Source organism: Astatotilapia calliptera, chromosome 15 (genome assembly GCF_900246225.1).
Source record: "Astatotilapia calliptera chromosome 15, fAstCal1.2, whole genome shotgun sequence".
In the NCBI taxonomy this organism is placed as follows: Eukaryota; Metazoa; Chordata; class Actinopteri; order Cichliformes; family Cichlidae; genus Astatotilapia; species Astatotilapia calliptera.
The window spans coordinates 24,104,434-24,110,433 of record NC_039316.1 but is presented as its reverse complement, the minus strand read 5'-3'; the positions used below and the strand labels follow the sequence as shown (position 1 = coordinate 24,110,433).

Here is a 6,000-nt window from a genome sequence, read left to right as displayed (position 1 = left end):
AAGCTGAGCCGAAGATCACTGAAAAAATAACATTTACAACCTCATTGCTGACTACAATAAACCACAACATGATTAATAACACTATTACAAAGCAGTCGGTCCAAAAAGTGTTTGTTTTCCTGTTTCAATTGAGTCATATTACAAATACATGAACTCAAATATTTTCCATATGCACATCTTTAAAAGGCTGTTAAAGGTCTTAAATTGATTCTTAGAAATTCTCAGACCTTTAAAGTTTTGTCTGCTTACGTTAATGTTGGTCATATCCCGTAGCTTTAAGGGAACAAAGGGATATTTGGTGGAAAAATGTTAATAGTTTTTTACGTGTGCTAGTTAGAAGGTCTAATTTTTGTAACCCTATTAACAAGATTCTCAAGGGCAAATTTCAAACTGTGAAAAATCACATTTTCTGAGAACTTAGAGTTAGTTTAAGGTTACCAGGTAGGGCTTGTGTTCAGCATTAAGGTTCAGGGGTTACTTAGGGATTAAGTTGTGTAACCAATGAGAATATTAAGTAGTATAAATAAACATATACATGTGCCCACAGATTGGATATGCATTGATTTAGAGGTACATGGAAACACATCTTAAAAGCACGGGAACAGTATTATAAATTAGAGCAACTCTTCCTACACATGGACATAGAACCTGAACGAAGAGCCTAAAACACACAGATTAGGATTAAAGATTAGGGGTAAAGATGACTTTGCAGACGTTCCAGGCACTGGTTGCCTAGGTAACCCTCTAATGCATCAACAACATCCTCCACTCTTATTGGTAGTTACTCTTGTTTACCTGAGGACTTGCCCACTTTGAGTGTATCATTACACTGCAGCTCCATCTGAATCTGCACAGGTGCAGTTCAGCAAAGTCCGCTGACTTGGTTCAACATTACTTGGCAACAGGGAAAGTGAGGCAGGTTGCACTGGTGCATTTGTGACAGCTTCACTTGAAATGCCTTCACTGCATCATACATGCCATGTCCATGAACTGACAGATTTCCTTGCTGAGCTCAAAAACTTTATTGAGAATTTTTATCCCAACTCAGCCAACGGACCTCTGTCTGATAAGGAATGTGGGCAAACTCTGAATCTATTTCCCACATAAAAGACTGAAATTGACGGTGATTTAAACTTTTAGCTCAGATAAAATTTACGGTCTGCGTTACGGTGATCATTACATGCTCCATTTTTAGGACTTTACCTTTCCTGGTGTATGATGCAGTGATATGCTGTTAACTCACTGGTACAGTTCTCCTCCTGCATCTTTACTCGCATCCTGCTGACTAGCAGATGGAGCGCCGGTGTTGTGTGGCTTATTTCACCGCACAACACCGGCGCTCCATCTGTTGTAAGTCCAACAAGTTTGTCCCAGGGCAGTTTCTTTTCCTGTCGTTGTCCCGTGCATTGATTTAATGTTCAATATTTCCTCTCCACGGATGAAGATGGCCAGCTGTGCAATGTCCATCATGTCTGTACTTTCATCCACAGCAAGAGAGTATGCAATAAAGTTTTTGCTTCTTTCACACAACTGTGTTCTTAAATCAGTGGCCATCTCACAAACCCGATCAGCAATCGTATTTCTCCTCAGGCTCACATTTGCCAAAATCTGCGTTTTGTCAGGACACAAGACAACGCACAGCTTCATCATGCAGCTCTTCAGAGTGGTACCGGGCTGATTTGGCTGTCTCCTCTGCTACAATAAAATTTTCTTTCACAACAGCTTCACTTTGTGATTTTGCTCTGGTGGAAAACGTCTGCTGAAATGTCAGATTCTTCTTTAGCTCTTCTACTTCTGTAGTTTCTGATCTGCATTTAGGTTTTTCAGCTTATCCTGACGTTTTGTCTCGTAGTGCCGTCTTAAATTAAATTCCTTAATTACAGCCACATTAGCTCCACTAATAAGACACACAGGTTTACCAGCAATGTCTGTAAACATATATTCAGTCACCCATTGGCGCTGAAAGGCTCTGCTTTCAGAATCAACTTTTCTCTCCACCATTGTGAGCGGCTAGCTTCGCAATAACAGAAGTTTGACTTGATTGACGCAGGAATGTTCCCAGTTAGCCTAGCGTTCAGCAAGGAGGCTGCAGCGCTGCATTATGGGAAGATGCTGGATCTAGGTTTAGGGGTTAGATTCATGGGGGTTAGGGTCAGTGATTGTGGATAAATTTCAGGGGGTCAGGATTAAAAATTAGGAGTCAGATTAGAGATGGTGGCACTGTTGCATTACCAAGTTCCTGCTCTGAATGTTTAACTTGTTTAAATAGAGAATACATGATATATGTTTGTGTTTGTGTACAGACATATTCACATAAATAAAATTATATTTAGCAGCAGTCGGGCAATTCTGTATTCAGAATTATTCAATGTGAGCAGGACAAAAGTGGGTCTAAAAAGCTAAACGTTACATAAATTATTAAAAAAGAGGTCAAGTTTAGTAAAAGTGTGAGGATTAGAAAGGTTGGGAATAAAACTGAGGTTAGAGAAGGGGTGAGAAGGTCAAAGAAATGATTGTCAAAGACACTCGTTAGGGTTAGGGAAAGGTGAGAAGATGGTGTGTTCAAGTTTAGGGTTAGGGTTAGGAAATAAAGAAGATGGGGAGTGCTTGGAAGAAGTGAATGAGACAAACTGACTATTTAAGGTAAAAACACATGAAAACAAAGCAAATCTGAGAGCTGATAGTTCACCATGAATACCAGAAGTTTACTGATCTTGTTTATTCAAGTTAAATCCACTTAATTTTGAGTGATCAACTCAAGTACAGTGATGTCACATTAACAGAGGGGCAGGAACATCTGGGTTTCATGCTGTTAAGAATAAAAATATTTTGGAGTGAAACAAAACAAACCACAACTCAAGCCAAACGCACCCAAACCTAGTCCTTTGGCTGTGAGAGGAGGAGAAGGTGTGGTCAGGGCTGATAGCTCAGCTGTTGGGGGTTTGGACGAGCCTCAGTCAGTCCGTCAGTCAGTTGAGCTGCTAACACAGAGTGAGAGCACGGGTTAAATATAGAGCAGAGCCTCAGTGCTGATGACCGGGAACAAGCAGGCGTAAAGAGAGAGGCTGAACATCCTGCGGCAAAAAGAGAACTTATTTTATTTCAGCTCAGAGAAAGAGTCTGTTTATTCTCATCTCTGCCCTCGCACGATCCCCTCCCCTCTCTCTCTGTCTTTAGTTCTCACTCATACTCTCTCGGCCAGTGAGCATACAGCCCAAACTTGGAGAGGACAAAGCTTCACCATGCTCCAACTTTGGCAGAAAAGGAGACACAGTGAAGGCTGGATTTAAGATTTAAAGGAAAGAAGACAGACACGCTGGTGTGGTGAGTGCTGGAGAAGAAGTGAAGTATTAATAAGGACTGGAGTCATTTTGGGACCGAACAGCTGTGACACTAAGAGCTACCAGGTTTGTAACTCTGATTTCTGGCTTGTTTTGATATATTTGTTTTAATTTGCCACAAAGAAATCTAGAAAAACATCTGACCACTACTGAAATGGGTATGTGCCATCATATTTGCCAACATGCCAATATCATAGACCGATAATTTTGAAAATATATTGGCGTATACCATTACTGAAACACCTTACACTGATGGAAGCAAAACAGTATTTATAATTTTTTTGCGCATTTATTTATTGTTTGCAGTTATTATACAAAAAACAGGACAATCATATAAAAACATACTTTTTCCTCAAATATTCAGAAATGCAAAGATACAGAGATCTGTATAAAGAGTTGGTGAATCACAACTGCTATTAAAGAAAAAAAAAATCCAGACAAGATCATCTGAACTAAATTAAATGTCAGCTAACAGAAAAACTGAGATAAATATAGGTTTTATATCACCAAGTAAACAGTATGAGAAGTTATCAAAATGTTTATTTGAAATTAAAAAAAACTCCACAACAAATAAATATCCAGAGTCCAAATATAATGATTAAAATAAAGAAATCAGGATATTTCAATAAATAAAGCAGTTTACATTAAAGATTTGTTACAGTAGTTTATATCAGCTAATTACTTAAGGTAGTTTTGAAGTGTTGTTCCATATTATTGGCAGCTGAATTATTTCCCGTTTTTTCATCAGAAAAAAATCAGACAAGCTTGGTGTTCTGCTTCCTTGTAACTTCATTCACTAAATAATCAAAAATACTAATAATCAGAAGTGTGGAAATGTTATATTTAAAATGTGTCTTGTCGATGCACAGCAACATCAGTCATACAAATGACGTTGCAGAACCAAATAGTCAGCTGAGGGAGGAGGTCAGGGTGGATGGACGGGTCAACAAAACATCAGCAGTGACTCAAACCAAGCTATTTATGGAAGCCTGACTCATGACGGTGGATTTGATCTGTAATGGAGTGAAAAACGTGATCTAAGCTAAGTGTGATGTGTGTGCGTTCAGTTTAGAAATGATAACATTATTAGTTATTATTAGGCAAAAATATTTTAAGGTCATTGCTGTAAATCCAGTTAAGATGGTCACTAATTAACATTTGCTGCTTTGCGACTTTTATAATACTGAAAAATCAACAGGATTTCCAACTACCTTAAGACCTCAGAGACAAAAATATGAAGCACATTTTTATGAGGTTGGGGTCAGGTTTGAGCTCACAGGCTAATAAACCTCTTCATGAACCTTTTACCTCACCTGTAAATGTTTTATCAATTAAAGCATATCCAAATAATTCATGATGAATGATTAAACTTACTCAGAATTACTGAAAGCGGTAAAATGTTTTTTGTTTACAATTTAACGGGTTTAAAGGCCTTCCTTTCCAAACTTGATTATTTCATCACATACTGCACATTCATGATGCAAATTCTAGACTCTAAAAGGAGAGTGGGAGGCCATGCTCTGGTTTCCCACACGGATCACTTTAATAAATGTCCAAAGAAAAACTGTACTCTTATCCCATGCCAGGTTTTTCTAATAGATTTATTAATATAACCCCCAAATCATAAATTTGTTTGCACAATCTCTTCAACAAACAACATCCTTTAACCTAGAAATGGAAAATATGACAGAAGCAGATGATGCAGTAGATGTCTGCGCGAAGCTGGCAAAAATAGAAAGCGTGTGGAGTTACAAAACAGAGACACAGAAAGGCTCAAGTGTCACAAATAACATTCAGAGTTCAGTTTGTGCAGCATACCACACCCTGCATCCCCCAACCCTTGACTCTGATGGGAAATCTGGCCGAACAGTAGAGGGGACAGATGTGTGCACAGAGAAACAGTGTAGTAGATTTGCACCATCAACAGTTGAGAAAGAACTGTTGTGAAAATGATTGTGTAGGACCTAAACACCTACTGCAAACCAACCACACAATTCAGGTATTTAATGGACAAAAGGATGACGGTGCTGCTAGACAAAGATTGAGATCAAAAACATCTGAATGACCCATGATACCTGATGGTCCACCATGGAGAACTGAAAGAGGAAAAGAGTGAAAAGAAAAATGACAGATGGCGATGTGACTAAATCTTGGGTGGACAAGTGTTCGAGTATTTAAAAAGTCTAGGAAACAGACTGTAGTGTCACTGACTGAAACCATAGTCTTCATAGCAAACACCAGGGTCTCACTATGTTATAAACTCAGGGATGGGATTAGTAAGACTGGCACAGTCACTGATCCTAACTCATAGGTTTTCGTGCAGGGTTAATGTTGTGAAGAGGTGCATGTTAACTCAAACCACCATCTTCAAACCTAACGTTGTAGCAAAGAAGTCAAATGGCAAGTCGGGGGAAAAAAAGTAGAAAACAAAAATCTCCAAACCAGATGTTTGGCTGTTTGGCTGAGAAACCTGCGGGTTAATACTACCCCCATGCTTTTAACCTTCCAAAACTGGCGTGGTACATCTTTAATACAAGACTGTTGTCTCCACCTAAACACAGGGAGGAGCTAAAATCCTGCAACATAGTGATTTGATGGTCAACAATCAGGAGGAGGAGCAGGCCATCCGCTAACTGGAAAGTTGGTGGTTCGATCCCTG

General features: G+C 39.0%; 1 protein-coding gene across 2 annotated transcripts in view; it reads left to right on the top strand.

Annotated features, from left to right (window-relative positions):
- Window positions 1-2,963: 2,963 nt before the first annotated feature.
- The window catches only part of filip1b (filamin A interacting protein 1b), a 55,284-nt gene continuing 52,247 nt past the window's right edge, over window positions 2,964-6,000 (top strand). For both annotated transcript variants that reach the window (XM_026193792.1, XM_026193791.1), the window contains exon 1: window positions 2,964-3,407. The gene's annotated coding sequence lies outside the window, so the exon portion shown is untranslated. The remainder of the gene's footprint in view (window positions 3,408-6,000) is intronic.